Genomic DNA, 20,334 nt, shown 5'->3' on the forward strand with positions numbered 1-20,334 from the left:
GTAATTATAGGCTGTTGACATAAAAATAATTTAAATGTAAGACCAGTTACAAATCAATTTTAGATACTTTAAATCAATAACTGGTAATAAAAATGTGGATGGTTATTTTTAACCAGCAATGAAAATATTATGTTGAGTCTGCTCACGTAGGAATACAAAGCTTAAAGTGTATCTACAGTACACTCAAAAATCATAAAAAATCATTAGATGGGTATTACAAATAACCTACACAATTGCTAAAACCTGATATAGGACTTGCACTTGAAAACAGCAAGAGTAAGACTCAGACATAGCTGTTGCATTTGGGAGAAATGTTATAAATATCTGACACTCGATAGCCATGTAATTATTATAATATAAGTTAATATAAATATCTATACTGGTAAAAATACAAAACCTATATAAATGTTACCAAAATGTTTCTGTCTTCAGTTTCTTTGCAACAAACACTCAATCAGACATGGTGCAATTGTCCCCATATTGATTTGCACCTCACACAAAGTGGGAGCCATTTCTGAAATCATTACAAAAATGTTGCTCTCACTCTACGATACTCTCTTTACAGCATACTTAAAAAATAGAAAATAAAAAGATTAGTTTCATCACAGATTGTGTCATTTAAAACATAAGAGTATTCAACACATTGTGCTGTTTATACAAAAATATGATACATCAGTGGCTCTGTGGCGCAATGGATAGCCCATTGGACTTCTAGTAGGTTGTAGTTATCAAAAGGTTGTGGGTTTGAGTCCCACCAGAGTCGTTCTTTAGTTTCAAATGCAAAGATTTAAAGTTTACTTACAATAATACATAACGTAGACATTGTATACAGGAGACTTATTTACTATATATATATATATACAAAGTAATAATTGGCTGGTGACATAAAAATCATTTAAATGTAAGACCATTTACAAATCAATTTTAGATACTTTAAATCAATAACTGTTAATAAAAATGTGGATGGTTATTTTTAACCAGCAATCAAAATATTATGTTGAGTCTGCTCACGTAGGAATACAAAGCTTGAAGTGTATCTACAGTACACTCAAAAATCATAAAAAATCCTTAGATGGGTATTACAAATAACCTACACAATTGCTAAAACCTGATATAGGACTTGCACTTGAAAACAGCAAGAGGAAGACTCAGACATAGCTGTTGCATTTGGGAGCAATGTTATAAATATCTGACACTCGATAGCCATGTAATTATTATAATATAAATTAATATAAATATCTATACTGGTAAAAATACAAAACCTATATAAATGTTACCAAAATGTTTCTGTCTTCAGTTTCTTTGCAACAAACACTCAATCAGACATGGTGCAATTGTACCCATATTGATTTGCACCTCACACAAAGTGGGAGCTATTTCTGAAATCATTACAAAAATTTGACTCTCACTCTACGATACTCTCTTTACAGCCTACTTAAAAAATAGAAAAATAAAAAGATTAGTTTCATCACAGATTGTGTCATTTAAAACATAAGAGTATTCAACACATTGTACTGTTGATAAAAAAATATGATACAACAGTGGCTCTGTGGCGCAATGGATAGCACAATGGTCTTCTAGTAGGTTGTAGTTATTCAAAGGTTGTGGGTTCGAGTCCCACCAGAGTTGTTCTTCAGTTTCAAATGCAAAGATTTAAAGTTAACTTACAATAATACATAACATAGACATTGTATACAGGAGACTTGTTTACTATATATATATACAAAGTAATGATAGGCTGGTGACATAAAAATCTTTTCAATGTAAGATCACCAATTACAAATCAATTTTCGATACTTTTAATCAATAACTGCTGATCAAAAATGCTTATTGTTATATTTAACCAGCAACCAAATTCAATGTTGAGTCTGCTCAGCTAGCTATGCTGACCTTGAAGGGTATCTACACTCAAAAAAACATTAAATCCTTTTTACCTGTAATCCTTACATGGTTATCACATATTAGCTAAATACTTGCTTAAACCTGATATAGGACTTGCACTCGAAATCAGCAGCCGGAAAACTCAGACAGGGATGTTGCATTCAAGAGGAATGTTGGAAATATCTGACACAGGTTAGCAACATTATCATTATAGTATGAAATAAGATGAATATCTACACTGTTAAGCACTCTAAACATTAAATACATTTTAGAAAATATTTTGGTCTTTAGTTTGTATTGCAATAAACAGTTACTATTTCACACAGGGTGCAATTGTCCCCACATTTTCTGCACCTCACACAATGAGGATGCTATTTCTGAAATCAGTATAAAATTTTGGCTCTTACTCTACAATACTCTGTATATACATCCTACTAAAAAAAGAAAGACATAATAGATTTGTTTCATCACAGATTGTAGCTTTTAAAACATGAAAGTATTCTACAAGTTGTACTGTCGATACAAACGCTTGCTACTTCAGTGGCTCTGTAGCGCAATGGATAGCGCATTTGACTTCTAGAAGGTTGTAGTTATTCAAAGGTTGTTGGTTCAAGTCCCACCAGAGTCATTCTTTAGCTTCAAATGCAAACATTTAAAATTTACTTAAAATGATACATAACATAGACATTGTATATGGGAGACCTATATACTATATATACAAAGTAATTATAGGCTGTTGACATAAAAATAATTTAAATGTAAGACCAGTTACAAATCAATTTTAGATACTTTAAATCAATAACTGGTAATAAAAATGTGGATGGTTATTTTTAACCAGCAATGAAAATATTATATTGAGTCTGCTCACGTAGGAATACAAAGCTTAAAGTGTATCTACAGTACACTCAAAAATCATAAAAAATCATTAGATGGGTATTACAAATAACCTACACAATTGCTAAAACCTGATATAGGACTTGCACTTGAAAACAGCAAGAGGAAGACTCAGACATAGCTGTTGCATTTGGGAGAAATGTTATAAATATCTGACACTCGATAGCCATGTAATTATTATAATATAAGTTAATATAAATATCTATACTGGTAAAAATACAAAACCTATATAAATGTTACCAAAATGTTTCTGTCTTCAGTTTCTTTGCAACAAACACTCAATCAGACATGGTGCAATTGTCCCCATATTGATTTGCACCTCACACAAAGTGGGAGCCATTTCTGAAATCATTACAAAAATGTTACTCTCACTCTACGATACTCTCTTTACAGCATACTTAAAAAATAGAAAATAAAAAGATTAGTTTCATCACAGATTGTGTCATTTAAAACATAAGAGTATTCAACACATTGTGCTGTTTATACAAAAATATGATACATCAGTGGCTCTGTGGCGCAATGGATAGCCCATTGGACTTCTAGTAGGTTGTAGTTATCAAAAGGTTGTGGGTTCGAGTCCCACCAGAGTCGTTCTTTAGTTTCAAATGCAAAGATTTAAAGTTTACTTACAATAATACATAACGTAGACATTGTATACAGGAGACTTATTTACTATATATATATATATATACAAAGTAATAATTGGCTGGTGACATAAAAATCATTTAAATGTAAGACCAGTTACAAATCAATTTTAGATACTTTAAATCAATAACTGTTAATAAAAATGTGGATGGTTATTTTTAACCAGCAATCAAAATATTATGTTGAGTCTGCTCACGTAGGAATACAAAGCTTGAAGTGTATCTACAGTACACTCAAAAATCATAAAAAATCCTTAGATGGGTATTACAAATAACCTACACAATTGCTAAAACCTGATATAGGACTTGCACTTGAAAACAGCAAGAGGAAGACTCAGACATAGCTGTTGCATTTGGGAGCAATGTTATAAATATCTGACACTCGATAGCCATGTAATTATTATAATATAAAGCGGAGGGTTTGAGTTTGCCTGCACTGCTACAGTTAATTTCTTTAAATCATGTTGAGCCAACAGTATCAGAATTTCATAATTTTTAGTACAGTATAACAGAAAATTTCTATATATGTTGGCGGTGCGACCCCAGAGGTATTAAACATTTATAGAAGCAAAAAGTGGTCCTTCCAAAGAGATGGGGAACCAAGGAGAAAAAGCCTCTTTGTGGGTGCACTCTTTCAAAAACAATTTATGTATTTGTTTGTAAATATTTATTGTTTAAAAATATAAACTTTATTGTGACAATTAAAAATGATATGTATAGAATAAGGGCAAAAATTACCTATTGGTATACCCTACAGAATAGACAAATAAGGTACGAGGTGATTATGTTTCATATATTAAACTCCTCCAAAGTAACAATTATCTCAAAAGATTCTTTATGATAGTTTGTAGCATCCCCTGTGAACAGTAGTGTGTTTTAGAGTAAAGGAAATGATTCCAAAGCTCTTGACACTGGATGCGATTTGATAAAATCTGTAGTGGAAGAGGATTAATTAATTAATTATCTGCTAGGCGAAAATTTATATGCTGATAATTTTAGTAGGCAAAGAAATTTACATAACAACAATACTGTTTGTTACCGACTGTGTGGAATATTACACCCTGATGTGTAGATGTTTACTTAATAAATATCAGAAACCACACATCCTGCAGTAGGTAGCCGTAACTGTTGATCATTATGCAATTGCTGCATTAGTATCCAAATATCTTGCTAGTGCATGCAGCAATTGAAAAATGTTTCACAATGATAATAAATTGTTACTCAGTAAAAAAACAGAAATGACACATCCCGCAATTGGAAACTGTAACTTGTGATACTTAAATAAGACACTCTATTTATATCAATAAATCTTACTGATGTATAAAGCAGAATTCTGTCTGCTGTGTCAGTTTAGGACAAGTAGTAGTTTTCACTGCAAAGAGAGGTAATTGAGGTAATAAGGTAATAAGGTAATAAGGTAGTAAGGTAAATTCTTGGAAAGTACCCGTGCCGTGATTCCACTCACTTCTGCTGCCTTCCCATATGTGAACAATTGTCACAGTGAATGGGAGGTGAGAGAGTCAGTGGCCGGAGCGGGTATGAAGAGCAATAGGACTCAAGGTGACCAAGCCCGGCTAGGGTGAAACGTACGTCCGCTTCGTTTACAGATACTCTGACGTCATCCTGACGTCTTTTCCGGATTCCCGTGTGACAATCACGGACCCGGACTTGTAGGCAGAAACCCCCACACGCGTCTCTAGCAAGGACATCCACGGGGGCTACAACAACAAGAACTTCTCGCATCTGAGGTATTTCGGCGCGCACTCATTGCGGGTCGGGAGTGGGTTTTTTTCTGCAATGACAATTGTTATCAGGATAACCCCTCACCGTATCCCGGCAAAAGCAAGTAACGCCACTGTCTTTCTTCATACCCGCTCCGCACTAGCAAGATATTTGGATACTAATGCAGCAATTGCATAATGATCAACAGTTACGGCTACCTACTGCAGGATGTGTGGTTTCTGATATTTATTAAGTAAACATCTACACATCAGGGTGTAATATTCCACACAGTCGGTAACAAACAGTATTGTTGTTATGTAAATTTCTTTGCCTACTAAAATTATCAGCATATAAATTTTCGCCTAGCAGATAATTAATTAATTAATCCTCTTCCACTACAGATTTTATCAAATCGCATCCAGTGTCAAGAGCTTTGGAATCATTTCCTTTACTCTAAAACACACTACTGTTCACAGGGGATGCTACAAACTATCATAAAGAATCTTTTGAGATAATTGTTACTTTGGAGGAGTTTAATATATGAAACATAATCACCTCGTACCTTATTTGTCTATTCTGTAGGGTATACCAATAGGTAATTTTTGCCCTTATTCTATACATATCATTTTTAATTGTCACAATAAAGTTTATATTTTTAAACAATAAATATTTACAAACAAATACATAAATTGTTTTTGAAAGAGTGCACCCACAAAGAGGCTTTTTCTCCTTGGTTCCCCATCTCTTTGGAAGGACCACTTTTTGCTTCTATAATTATTATAATATAAATTAATATAAATATCTATACTGGTAAAAATACAAAACCTATATAAATGTTACCAAAATGTTTCTGTCTTCAGTTTCTTTGCAACAAACACTCAATCAAACATGGTGCAATTGTACCCATATTGATTTGCACCTCACACAAAGTGGGAGCTATTTCTGAAATCATTACAAAAATTTGACTCTCACTCTACGATACTCTCTTTACAGCCTACTTAAAAAATAGAAAAATAAAAAGATTAGTTTCATCACAGATTGTGTCATTTAAAACATAAGAGTATTCAACACATTGTACTGTTGATAAAAAAATATGATACAACAGTGGCTCTGGGGCGCAATGGATAGCACAATGGTCTTCTAGTAGGTTGTAGTTATTCAAAGGTTGTGGGTTCGAGTCCCACCAGAGTCGTTCTTCAGTTTCAAATGCAAAAATTTAAAGTTAACTTACAATAATACATAACATAGACATTGTATACAGGAGACTTGTTTACTATATATATATATACAAAGTAATGATAGGCTGGTGACATAAAAATCTTTTCAATGTAAGATCACCAATTACAAATCAATTTTCGATACTTTTAATCAATAACTGCTGATCAAAAATGCTTATTGTTATATTTAACCAGCAACCAAATTCAATGTTGAGTCTGCTCAGCTAGCTATGCAGACCTTGAAGGGTATCTACACTCAAAAAAACATTAAATCCTTTTTACCTGTAATCCTTACATGGTTATCACATATTAGCTAAATAATTGCTTAAACCTGATATAGGACTTGCACTCGAAATCAGCAGCCGGAAAACTCAGACAGGGATGTTGCATTCAAGAGGAATGTTGGAAAATATCTGACACAGGTTAGCAACATTATCATTATAGTATGAAATAATTTTTAAGCACTCTAAACATTAAATACATTTTAGAAAATATTTTGGTCTTTAGTTTGTATTGCAATAAACAGTTACTATTTCACACAGGGTGCAATTGTCCCCACATTTTTTGCACCTCACACAATGAGGATGCTATTTCTGAAATCAGTATAAAATTTTGGCTCTTACTCTACAATACTCTGTATATACATCCTACTAAAAAAAGAAAGACATAATAGATTTGTTTCATCACAGATTGTAGCTTTTAAAACTTGAAAGTATTCTACATGTTGTACTGTCGATACAAACGCTTGCTGCTTCAGTGGCTCTGTGGCGCAATGGATAGTGCATTGGACTTCTAGTAGGTTGTAGTTATTCAAAGGTTGTGGGTTCGAGTCCCACCAGAGTCATTCTTTAGCTTCAAATGCAAACATTTAAAATTTACTTAAAATGATACATAACATAGACATTGTATTTGGGAGACCTATATACTATATATACAAAGTAATTATAGGCTGTTGACATAAAAATCATTTAAATGTAAGACCAGTTACAAATCAATTTTAGATTCTTTAAATCAATAACTGGTAATAAAAATGTGGATGGTTATTTTTAACCAGCAATGAAAATATTATGTTGAGTCTGCTCACGTAGGAATACAAAGCTTAAAGTGTATCTACAGTACACTCAAAAATCATAAAAAATCCTTAGATGGGTATTACAAATAACCTACACAATTGCTAAAACCTGATATAGGACTTGCACTTGAAAACAGCAAGAGGAAGACTCAGACATAGCTGTTGCATTTGGGAGAAATGTTATAAATATCTGACACTCGATAGCCATGTAATTATTATAATATAAATTAATATAAATATCTATACTGGTAAAAATACAAAACCTATATAAATGTTACCAAAATGTTTCTGTCTTCAGTTTCTTTGCAACAAACACTCAATCAGATATGGTGCAATTGTCCCCATATTGATTTGCACCTCACACAAAGTGGGAGCCATTTCTGAAATCATTACAAAAATGTTACTCTCACTCTACGATACTCTCTTTACAGCATACTTAAAAAATATAAAAATAAAAAGATTAGTTTCATCACAGATTGTGTCATTTAAAACATAAGAGTATTCAACACATTGTACTGTTGATACAAAAATATGATACATCAGTGGCTCTGTGGCGCAATGGATAGCGCATTGGACTTCTAGTAGGTTGTAGTTATTCAAAGGTTGTGGGTTCGAGTCCCACCAGAGTCATTCTTTAGTTTCAAATGCAAAGATTTAAAGTTTACTTACAATAATACATAACGTAGACATTGTATACAGGAGACTTATTTACTATATATATATATATATATATACACAAAGTAATGATAGGCTGGTGACATAAAAATCATTTAAATGTAAGACCAGTTACAAATCAATTTTAGATACTTTACATCAATAACTGATAATAAAAATGTGGATGGTTATTTTTAACCAGCAATCAAAATATTATGTTGAGTCTGCTCACGTAGGAATACAAAGCTTGAAGTGTATCTACAGTACACTCAAAAATCATAAAAAATCCTTAGATGGGTATTACAAATAACCTACACAATTACTAAAACCTGATAAAGGACTTGCACTTGAAAACAGCAAGAGGAAGACTCAGACATAGCTGTTGCATTCAAGAGCAATGTTATAAATATATGACACTCGATAGCCATGTAATTATTATAATATAAATTAATATAAATATCTATACTGGTAAAAATACAAAACCTATATAAATGTTACCAAAATGTTTCTGTCTTCAGTTTCTTTGCAACAAACACTCAATCAGACATGGTGCAATTGTACCCATATTGATTTGCACCTCACACAAAGTGGGAGCTATTTCTGAAATCATTACAAAAATTTGACTCTCACTCTACGATACTCTCTTTACAGCATACTTATAAAATAGAAAAATAAAAAGATTAGTTTCATCACAGATTGTGTCATTTAAAACATAAGAGTATTCAACACATTGTACTGTTGATACAAAAATATGATACATCAGTGGCTCTGTGGTGCAATGGATAGTGCATTGGACTTCTAGTAGGTTGTAGTTATTCAAAGGTTGTTGGTTCTAGTCCCATCAGAGTCATTCTTTAGTTTCAAATGCAAAGATTTAAAGTTTACTTACAATAATACATAACGTAGACATTGTATACAGGAGACTTATTTACTATATATATATATATATATATATATATATATACAAAGTAATGATAGGCTGGTGACATAAAAATCTTTTCAATGTAAGATCACCAATTACAAATCAATTTTCGATACTTTAAATCAATAACTGCTGATCAAAAATGCTTATTGTTATATTTAACCAGCAACCAAATTCAATGTTGAGTCTGCTCAGCTAGCTATGCAGACCTTGAAGGGTATCTACACTCAAAAAACATTAAATCCTTTTTACCTGTAATCCTTACATGGTTGTCACATATTAGCTAAATAATTGCTTAAACCTGATATAGGACTTGCACTCGAAATCAGCAGCCGGAAAACTCAGACAGGGATGTTGCATTCAAGAGGAATGTTGGAAAATATCTGACACAGGTTAGCAACATTATCATTATAGTATGAAAATATTTTTAAGCACTCTAAACATTAAATACATTTTAGAAAATATTTTGGTCTTTAGTTTGTATTGCAATAAACAGTTACTATTTCACACAGGGTGCAATTGTCCCCACATTTTTTGCACCTCACACAATGAGGATGCTATTTCTGAAATCAGTATAACATTTTGGCTCTTACTCTACAATACTCTGTATATACATCCTACTAAAAAAAGAAAGACATAATAGATTTGTTTCATCACAGATTGTAGCTTTTAAAACTTGAAAGTATTCTACAAGTTGTACTATCGATACAAACGCGTGCTGCTTCAATGGCTCTGTGGCGCAATGGATAGCGCATTGGACTTCTAGTAGGTTGTAGTTATTCAAAGGTTGTGGGTTCAAGTCCCACCAGAGTCATTCTTTAACTTCAAATGCAAACATTTAAAATTTACTTAAAATTATACATAACATAGACATTGTATATGGGAGACCTATATACTATATATACAAAGTAATTATAGGCTGTTGACATAAAAATGATTTAAATGTAAGACCAGTTACAAATCAATTTTAGATACTTTAAATCAATAACTGGTAATAAAAATGTGGATGGTTATTTTTAACCAGCAATGAAAATATTATGTTGAGTCTGCTCACGTAGGAATACAAAGCTTGAAGTGTATCTACAGTACACTCAAAAATCATAAAAAATCCTTAGATGGGTATTACAAATAACCTACACAATTGCTAAAACCTGATATAGGACTTGCACTTGAAAACAGCAAGAGGAAGACTCAGACATAGCTGTTGCATTTGGGAGCAATGTTATAAATATCTGACACTCGATAGCCATGTAATTATTATAATATAAATTAATATAAATATCTATACTGGTAAAAATACAAAACCTATATAAATGTTACCAAAATGTTTCTGTCTTCAGTTTCTTTGCAACAAACACTCAATCAGACATGGTGCAATTGTACCCATATTGATTTGCACCTCACACAAAGTGGGAGCTATTTCTGAAATCATTACAAAAATTTGACTCTCACTCTACGATACTCTCTTTACAGCCTACTTAAAAAATAGAAAAATAAAAAGATTAGTTTCATCACAGATTGTGTCATTTAAAACATAAGAGTATTCAACACATTGTACTGTTGATAAAAAAATATGATACAACAGTGGCTCTGTGGCGCAATGGATAGCACAATGGTCTTCTAGTAGGTTGTAGTTATTCAAAGGTTGTGGGTTCGAGTCCCACCAGAGTCGTTCTTCAGTTTCAAATGCAAAGATTTAAAGTTAACTTACAATAATACATAACATAGACATTGTATACAGGAGACTTGTTTACTATATATATATATATATATACAAAGTAATGATAAGCTGGTGACATAAAAATCTTTTCAATGTAAGATCACCAATTACAAATCAATTTTCGATACTTTTAATCAATAACTGCTGATCAAAAATGCTTATTGTTATATTTAACCAGCAACCAAATTCAATGTTGAGTCTGCTCAGCTAGCTATGCAGACCTTGAAGGGTATCTACACTCAAAAAAACATTAAATCCTTTTTACCTGTAATCCTTACATGGTTATCACATATTAGCTAAATAATTGCTTAAACCTGATATAGGACTTGCACTCGAAATCAGCAGCCGGAAAACTCAGACAGGGATGTTGCATTCAAGAGGAATGTTGGAAAATATCTGACACAGGTTAGCAACATTATCATTATAGTATGAAATAATTTTTAAGCACTCTAAACATTAAATACATTTTAGAAAATATTTTGGTCTTTAGTTTGTATTGCAATAAACAGTTACTATTTCACACAGGGTGCAATTGTCCCCACATTTTTTGCACCTCACACAATGAGGATGCTATTTCTGAAATCAGTATAAAATTTTGGCTCTTACTCTACAATACTCTGTATATACATCCTACTAAAAAAAGAAAGACATAATAGATTTGTTTCATCACAGATTGTAGCTTTTAAAACTTGAAAGTATTCTACATGTTGTACTGTCGATAGAAATGCTTGCTGCTTCAGTGGCTCTGTGGCGCAATGGATAGCGCATTGGACTTCTAGTAGGTTGTAGTTATTCAAAGGTTGTGGGTTCGAGTCCCACCAGAGTCATTCTTTAGCTTCAAATGCAAACATTTAAAATTTACTTAAAATGATACATAACATAGACATTGTATATGGGAGACCTATATACTATATATACAAAGTAATTATAGGCTGTTGACATAAAAATCATTTAAATGTAAGACCAGTTACAAATCAATTTTAGATACTTTAAATCAATAACTGGTAATAAAAATGTGGATGGTTATTTTTAACCAGCAATGAAAATATTATGTTGAGTCTGCTCACGTAGGAATACAAAGCTTAAAGTGTATCTACAGTACACTCAAAAATCATAAAAAATCCTTAGATGGGTATTACAAATAACCTACACAATTGCTAAAACCTTATATAGGACTTGCACTTGAAAACAGCAAGAGGAAGACTCAGACATAGCTGTTGCATTTGGGAGAAATGTTATAAATATCTGACACTCGATAGCCATGTAATTATTATAATATAAATTAATATAAATATCTATACTGGTAAAAATACAAAACCTATATAAATGTTACCAAAATGTTTCTGTCTTCAGTTTCTTTGCAACAAACACTCAATCAGATATGGTGCAATTGTCCCCATATTGATTTGCACCTCACACAAAGTGGGAGCCATTTCTGAAATCATTACAAAAATGTTACTCTCACTCTACGATACTCTCTTTACAGCATACTTAAAAAATAGAAAAATAAAAAGATTAGTTTCATCACAGATTGTGTCATTTAAAACATAAGAGTATTCAACACATTGTACTGTTGATACAAAAATATGATACATCAGTGGCTCTGTGGCGCAATGGATAGCGCATTGGACTTCTAGTAGGTTGTAGTTATTCAAAGGTTGTGGGTTCGAGTCCCACCAGAGTCGTTCTTTAGTTTCAAATGCAAAGATTTAAAGTTTACTTACAATAATACATAACGTAGACATTGTATACAGGAGACTTATTTACTATATATATATATATATATATATATATACACAAAGTAATGATAGGCTGGTGACATAAAAATCATTTAAATGTAAGACCAGTTACAAATCAATTTTAGATACTTTAAATCAATAACTGATAATAAAAATGTGGATGGTTATTTTTAACCAGCATTCAAAATATTATGTTGAGTCTGCTCACGTAGGAATACAAAGCTTGAAGTGTATCTACAGTACACTCAAAAATCATAAAAAATCCTTAGATGGGTATTACAAATAACCTACACAATTGCTAAAACCTGATAAAGGACTTGCACTTGAAAACAGCAAGAGGAAGACTCAGACATAGCTGTTGCATTCAAGAGCAATGTTATAAATATATGACACTCGATAGCCATGTAATTATTATAATATAAATTAATATAAATATCTATACTGGTAAAAATACAAAACCTATATAAATGTTACCAAAATGTTTCTGTCTTCAGTTTCTTTGCAACAAACACTCAATCAGACATGGTGCAATTGTACCCATATTGATTTGCACCTCACACAAAGTGGGAGCTATTTCTGAAATCATTACAAAAATTTGACTCTCACTCTACGATACTCTCTTTACAGCATACTTATAAAATAGAAAAATAAAAAGATTAGTTTCATCACAGATTGTGTCATTTAAAACATAAGAGTATTCAACACATTGTACTGTTGATACAAAAATATGATACATCAGTGGCTCTGTGGTGCAATGGATAGTGCATTGGACTTCTAGTAGGTTGTAGTTATTCAAAGGTTGTTGGTTCTAGTCCCATCAGAGTCATTCTTTAGTTTCAAATGCAAAGATTTAAAGTTTACTTACAATAATACATAACGTAGACATTGTATACAGGAGACTTATTTACTATATATATATATATATATATATATATATATATACAAAGTAATGATAGGCTGGTGACATAAAAATCTTTTCAATGTAAGATCACCAATTACAAATCAATTTTCGATACTTTAAATCAATAACTGCTGATCAAAAATGCTTATTGTTATATTTAACCAGCAACCAAATTCAATGTTGAGTCTGCTCAGCTAGCTATGCAGACCTTGAAGGGTATCTACACTCAAAAAACATTAAATCCTTTTTACCTGTAATCCTTACATGGTTGTCACATATTAGCTAAATAATTGCTTAAACCTGATATAGGACTTGCACTCGAAATCAGCAGCCGGAAAACTCAGACAGGGATGTTGCATTCAAGAGGAATGTTGGAAAATATCTGACACAGGTTAGCAACATTATCATTATAGTATGAAAATATTTTTAAGCACTCTAAACATTAAATACATTTTAGAAAATATTTTGGTCTTTAGTTTGTATTGCAATAAACAGTTACTATTTCACACAGGGTGCAATTGTCCCCACATTTTTTGCACCTCACACAATGAGGATGCTATTTCTGAAATCAGTATAACATTTTGGCTCTTACTCTACAATACTCTGTATATACATCCTACTAAAAAAAGAAAGACATAATAGATTTGTTTCATCACAGATTGTAGCTTTTAAAACATGAAAGTATTCTACAAGTTGTACTGTCGATACAAACGCTTGCTACTTCAGTGGCTCTGTAGCGCAATGGATAGCGCATTTGACTTCTAGAAGGTTGTAGTTATTCAAAGTTTGTTGGTTCAAGTCCCACCAGAGTCATTCTTTAGCTTCAAATGCAAACATTTAAAATTTACTTAAAATGATACATAACATAGACATTGTATATGGGAGACCTATATACTATATATACAAAGTAATTATAGGCTGTTGACATAAAAATAATTTAAATGTAAGACCAGTTACAAATCAATTTTAGATACTTTAAATCAATAACTGGTAATAAAAATGTGGATGGTTATTTTTAACCAGCAATGAAAATATTATATTGAGTCTGCTCACGTAGGAATACAAAGCTTAAAGTGTATCTACAGTACACTCAAAAATCATAAAAAATCATTAGATGGGTATTACAAATAACCTACACAATTGCTAAAACCTGATATAGGACTTGCACTTGAAAACAGCAAGAGGAAGACTCAGACATAGCTGTTGCATTTGGGAGAAATGTTATAAATATCTGACACTCGATAGCCATGTAATTATTATAATATAAGTTAATATAAATATCTATACTGGTAAAAATACAAAACCTATATAAATGTTACCAAAATGTTTCTGTCTTCAGTTTCTTTGCAACAAACACTCAATCAGACATGGTGCAATTGTCCCCATATTGATTTGCACCTCACACAAAGTGGGAGCCATTTCTGAAATCATTACAAAAATGTTACTCTCACTCTACGATACTCTCTTTACAGCATACTTAAAAAATAGAAAATAAAAAGATTAGTTTCATCACAGATTGTGTCATTTAAAACATAAGAGTATTCAACACATTGTGCTGTTTATACAAAAATATGATACATCAGTGGCTCTGTGGCGCAATGGATAGCCCATTGGACTTCTAGTAGGTTGTAGTTATCAAAAGGTTGTGGGTTCGAGTCCCACCAGAGTCGTTCTTTAGTTTCAAATGCAAAGATTTAAAGTTTACTTACAATAATACATAACGTAGACATTGTATACAGGAGACTTATTTACTATATATATATATATATATACAAAGTAATAATTGGCTGGTGACATAAAAATCATTTAAATGTAAGACCAGTTACAAATCAATTTTAGATACTTTAAATCAATAACTGTTAATAAAAATGTGGATGGTTATTTTTAACCAGCAATCAAAATATTATGTTGAGTCTGCTCACGTAGGAATACAAAGCTTGAAGTGTATCTACAGTACACTCAAAAATCATAAAAAATCCTTAGATGGGTATTACAAATAACCTACACAATTGCTAAAACCTGATATAGGACTTGCACTTGAAAACAGCAAGAGGAAGACTCAGACATAGCTGTTGCATTTGGGAGCAATGTTATAAATATCTGACACTCGATAGCCATGTAATTATTATAATATAAATTAATATAAATATCTATACTGGTAAAAATACAAAACCTATATAAATGTTACCAAAATGTTTCTGTCTTCAGTTTCTTTGCAACAAACACTCAATCAGACATGGTGCAATTGTACCCATATTGATTTGCACCTCACACAAAGTGGGAGCTATTTCTGAAATCATTACAAAAATTTGACTCTCACTCTACGATACTCTCTTTACAGCCTACTTAAAAAATAGAAAAATAAAAAGATTAGTTTCATCACAGATTGTGTCATTTAAAACATAAGAGTATTCAACACATTGTACTGTTGATAAAAAAATATGATACAACAGTGTCTCTGGGGCGCAATGGATAGCACAATGGTCTTCTAGTAGGTTGTAGTTATTCAAAGGTTGTGGGTTCGAGTCCCACCAGAGTCGTTCTTCAGTTTCAAATGCAAAAATTTAAAGTTAACTTACAATAATACATAACATAGACATTGTATACAGGAGACTTGTTTACTATATATATATATACAAAGTAATGATAGGCTGGTGACATAAAAATCTTTTCAATGTAAGATCACCAATTACAAATCAATTTTCGATACTTTTAATCAATAACTGCTGATCAAAAATGCTTATTGTTATATTTAACCAGCAACCAAATTCAATGTTGAGTCTGCTCAGCTTGCTATGCAGACCTTGAAGGGTATCTACACTCAAAAAAACATTAAATCCTTTTTACCTGTAATCCTTACATGGTTATCACATATTAGCTAAATAATTGCTTAAACCTGATATACAGATGTAGCCACCTTTATCTTGAGTGGCCGCGGCGGTTGTCCCGTTCGACCATACGCAGCGTACTGTGGCGTAGCGAGGCGCGCCTAGCCACAGAGAGGCTATCTAATCGCACGGAGACAGACATTTGACGTTTGGCGTTACCTTTACGTGTAATACCTGCGATCAGCCACCAGATGTCGCTTTTTACAATCACCTCTGCGCATGCGTGTGGTCTCCCGTAAAATACAATACTGACATACATAATAAGGACTACTTTACTAAGGCGTCTCATTACGCTGCATACAGCAAATACTGTACTCATTACGCTGCATTATTTAATACAGTACTGTATATACAGTACGACACCGACGCAAATACAGTAGTACAGCATACAGTATATGATCCATCTACAATACTTTATGAATACTGTATGTGAGCGTCCAAGTCCCGCAGACAAAACACAGTACTGTAAAACCAGTAGTGTACACTGTCGCAAATGGATGTGTGTTACAAGTTCACTATTGCCTCTCAAGATTAGGAATTTTCTACAGTATGTTATCGTCCTAATCCCGTAGCCATTACAGCATAATCAAAACCAACGGATTTATACATTTGTCTGCGGCGAAGTGGTGAAGTGTTTCGCTTCCTATACTCAGAGTCCAGGGTTCGATTCCTTAAGTACGAATGCATGTTACTGTAGTTTTTTTCAGACACTTTATTATTTTTTTTATTCACATACTGTAAACCAGGGCATACAGTAGCTGCATGAGCGGTTCTATGCGATCGAGTCCGGTGTACCATAATGTGCAGGTTCTATGCAGGTTAAGGTACTATGCTCCGTACACAGTACACATACAATTCTGTAGCTGGGCAGACTGAATAGAAATGGCTACCACCTATGACTCCTTGCCCCACAGAGGCCCTAGGCTACGGAGCAAGTAATAGTCCAGATTGTACAGACTATGGGGCAATGCTGAAGGAGCGTCACAATCCCCTAGCTAAAATACACAGTATGCATATTATGGTACACCGGACTCGATGACATACTGTAGCACACTGGCAAAATGGCCGCCGCCCCTGAACCCTTGTGCAGGTTATGGGGCAATGCTGAAGGAGCGTCACAATCCCCTAGCCAAAATACACAGGGGAGGGATAAGCTACTGTAGGATTGCATACAGTATTACGGTACACCGGACTCAATCGCATAGCACACTGTCAAAACGACCACTACCCCTGAACCCCCACCTCGTGGCAGGCAGCAGTTGGGTATGGAATGAGAAATGGCATAAGCTGTGCAGGCTACGGGGCGATGCTGAAGGAGCGTCACAATCCCCTAGCCAAAATACACAGAGATACTGTAAGCGAGGTCTATGCACATTACAGTACTGTACGTTACACCGGGCTCGGTCGCATAGCAAACTGACAAAACACAAGTTTTACAGTACATACAGTAAAGCAGGCCAAAGCTGCAGGAGAGTTTCTACTGTAAAGGTTCTATGCACCGTACGGTAATGTACACATACCTGTACAATTCTATAGCAGGGCAGACTCAATTGAAATGGCTACCGCCTGTGACTCCTACAGTAGCTCCTAGGAGGCACTCAGCTATGGAGCAAATAACAGCACAGATTTTGCAGGCTACGGGGCAATGCTGAAGGAGCGTCACAATCCCCTAGCTACAATACACAGGGGTGATAGAGATAATCGAGTGGCTGGAGGGGGGTCCCCTTGATTTAAGGGGCCCCCACTCCTCCAGGGTACTCCGGCCAGGTGTGACTAGTTGGGTATTTAATTCCATGGCCGCAGGGACCGGTATAAAAGTCTCCCCCGGCTGTGCATTATCTGTCCAGCTAGTGGAGCCCAGTGCTGATTCAAAAAATATGGGGAACCCCTACGCTTTTTTTGTCCCCCTTATTTTTTGCACCAGGACCAGGCGCAGAGCCCGGTGCTGGTTCTAAAAAGATGGGGGATCCCGTGTCCATTTTTTCCGTATTCCTTCCGGAATTCGACTGCAATTGCATATACAGTACTGTACCCCTTAATGTCACTGCTTACAGTATACAGTATTTAGACATGAGCTTGTGTACAGTATCTGTCATGAGGTGCTTTTTTCACTGACACTATAACTTTTTTCTATTGTGATATACTGTACAGAGGCGGCAAACTAGCCAAACGGGAATAATCAGCTTCTGCAGAATAAAATGAGATGCTACAGTACATGCCTATATTCTGTGAGTGACTGCGGCTCTATGAAATTAAATCAGAAAATTTAAATATGAAATGCATTACTAATGTGTGGCATTACTGTACTGTATGTGTATAAGGTGTACTACAATATTTTCTGGTGTAACATAAGGAAAGGGCACTACTGCATGGTCTAATGCAGTGGTTCTCAAACTTGGTCCTCAGGACCCCACACAGTGCATGTTTTGCAGGTAAACCAGCAAGTGCACAGATGTATTCATTACTAACTGACACATTTTAGAAGGTCCATACAGTAGGTGGAGCTAATTTTTTCACTTGTGATTCTGTGAGACCTGCAAAACCTGCACTGTGTGGGGTCCTGAGGACTGAGTTTGAGAACCTGTGGTCTAATGTAAATAAAGATGAATGTGGTGGGGTGTAATGTGAATAAGGGGCATTACTGTTAGGAGTAATGTGGTACTATGATATGATGTCATGAGAATAAGAGACACCACTGCATGATATAATGTGAATAAAGTTGCAGTACTGTGTTGTGTCATTTCATCTTCGGGTATTATTGTGTTACCATGCCCCTTCCCAGCAAGAACATACTGTACACTGTTTTGGGCTGGCACTAAATGTGCACATTGTTCTTATTTAGATTATAGGGGGTAGGAGCGCCAAAATGGGTGATGGTGCTGGGAAAGGGGTGCAGGGTTAGAGGCGGAACTACGTAGCATCTGTGCAAGAGGGCATCAGCCAAAATCTAGCCTAGGGCATCATGTTGGTCAGGTTTGGCTCTGATAATACTGTATACTGTACTCTTACTGTACTTTGCATTCAATACAGATACTGTTTGCACACAGGTTTTACATGAATCATTGGCAATGCTGCAGGAGTGTCTCATTAGGCAATCTAAAATATACCACGACTATGGGTGGGGATACAGTAGGGAAGTTCTGTCACCATAAGCTGTCTGCTGTGTATAGCATATTTCCATCTGAGATGCATTTGTGTGTTTGTAATAAGAAAAAAACATTTTACTGTACATTTAGTGGATACAGTATTTCTCCCCCATAATGACGTATCATACTGTACAGGTACCCTCATGTACTGTACCGTACCATACTGTAAAATTGAATATTTATTGGAAAAACATCAATATTAATGTAAAAATAAAGTATTACAACATCCGATTCCATGTACTGCACTGATCAAAATGTACAGTACTCTTATTCAGGACTTATAAAACTGAAAATAACTGTTCATACAGTACACATCAATAACATTACTACTGTATAATATTCTACATTAGTTTATGCAATAATCAGACAAAGGCAATTTTATCATTTTTTTTAATAATGCACCAATTTAAAATTTTAAACAGAAAATACAGAACTACATATTTGTGGCTTGACCATTTCTTTCAACTACAACAGGTAATACTTTATACAGGTGATTTATATAATTATTACAATGTTCAGGTGTGAGTACTTCTAGCCAAAATTTCTTTATCCCATCCACCAGTTGCTGTTTTGTTGTTGGCTTTGCAACACTCCTAACGTACCTCTTCAATTGAGCCCACACTAATTCGATTGGGTTCATGTCTGGTGATCTATATAAAAATAAAAAAAAAGCGTATAGAAAAAATTAATTACATTACAGTAAATAGAGAAAATTAAACATACAATATTGTACTGTTTATTAAACAAAAATTTTTTTTACAGTACTAGAGTGCTATCCAAAATTTTACTTGTACACTGTTGAAAGAATACTCACTCTGGTGGTGTGCGTTCCCAATTCATACCTTTCTCTTCCATAAATTTGGCTGAGGCGGAGTGTTTAGGATCATTGTCTTGGAATATCCTATGGTGAGTTGGGTAATATTTATTCACAAAT

At 33.9% G+C, this 20,334-nt stretch overlaps 8 non-coding genes across 8 annotated transcripts; all 8 read left to right on the forward strand.

Moving 5' to 3' along the window:
• The first annotated feature begins 2,423 nt into the window (after nt 1–2,423).
• TRNAR-UCU (transfer RNA arginine (anticodon UCU)) lies at nt 2,424–2,509 on the forward strand. The gene is given in 2 exon segments: nt 2,424–2,460; nt 2,475–2,509. It is a non-coding gene; the product is annotated as a tRNA-Arg (tRNA).
• A 771-nt stretch (nt 2,510–3,280) lies between these two features.
• Nucleotides 3,281–3,366, forward strand: TRNAR-UCU (transfer RNA arginine (anticodon UCU)). The gene is given in 2 exon segments: nt 3,281–3,317; nt 3,331–3,366. It is a non-coding gene; the product is annotated as a tRNA-Arg (tRNA).
• A 3,750-nt stretch (nt 3,367–7,116) lies between these two features.
• TRNAR-UCU (transfer RNA arginine (anticodon UCU)) lies at nt 7,117–7,202 on the forward strand. Its single transcript is given in 2 exon segments — nt 7,117–7,153; nt 7,167–7,202. It is a non-coding gene; the product is annotated as a tRNA-Arg (tRNA).
• A 772-nt stretch (nt 7,203–7,974) lies between these two features.
• On the forward strand, nt 7,975–8,060 carry TRNAR-UCU (transfer RNA arginine (anticodon UCU)). Its single transcript is given in 2 exon segments — nt 7,975–8,011; nt 8,025–8,060. It is a non-coding gene; the product is annotated as a tRNA-Arg (tRNA).
• Nucleotides 8,061–9,734: 1,674 nt separating this feature from the next.
• On the forward strand, nt 9,735–9,820 carry TRNAR-UCU (transfer RNA arginine (anticodon UCU)). Its single transcript is given in 2 exon segments — nt 9,735–9,771; nt 9,785–9,820. It is a non-coding gene; the product is annotated as a tRNA-Arg (tRNA).
• Nucleotides 9,821–11,467: 1,647 nt separating this feature from the next.
• TRNAR-UCU (transfer RNA arginine (anticodon UCU)) lies at nt 11,468–11,553 on the forward strand. Its single transcript is given in 2 exon segments — nt 11,468–11,504; nt 11,518–11,553. It is a non-coding gene; the product is annotated as a tRNA-Arg (tRNA).
• Nucleotides 11,554–12,325: 772 nt separating this feature from the next.
• TRNAR-UCU (transfer RNA arginine (anticodon UCU)) lies at nt 12,326–12,411 on the forward strand. The gene is given in 2 exon segments: nt 12,326–12,362; nt 12,376–12,411. It is a non-coding gene; the product is annotated as a tRNA-Arg (tRNA).
• A 2,539-nt stretch (nt 12,412–14,950) lies between these two features.
• TRNAR-UCU (transfer RNA arginine (anticodon UCU)) lies at nt 14,951–15,036 on the forward strand. Its single transcript is given in 2 exon segments — nt 14,951–14,987; nt 15,001–15,036. It is a non-coding gene; the product is annotated as a tRNA-Arg (tRNA).
• Nucleotides 15,037–20,334: the final 5,298 nt, after the last annotated feature.

This window comes from Pseudophryne corroboree, chromosome 4, assembly GCF_028390025.1.
Source record: "Pseudophryne corroboree isolate aPseCor3 chromosome 4, aPseCor3.hap2, whole genome shotgun sequence".
Lineage (NCBI taxonomy): Eukaryota > Metazoa > Chordata > Amphibia > Anura > Myobatrachidae > Pseudophryne > Pseudophryne corroboree.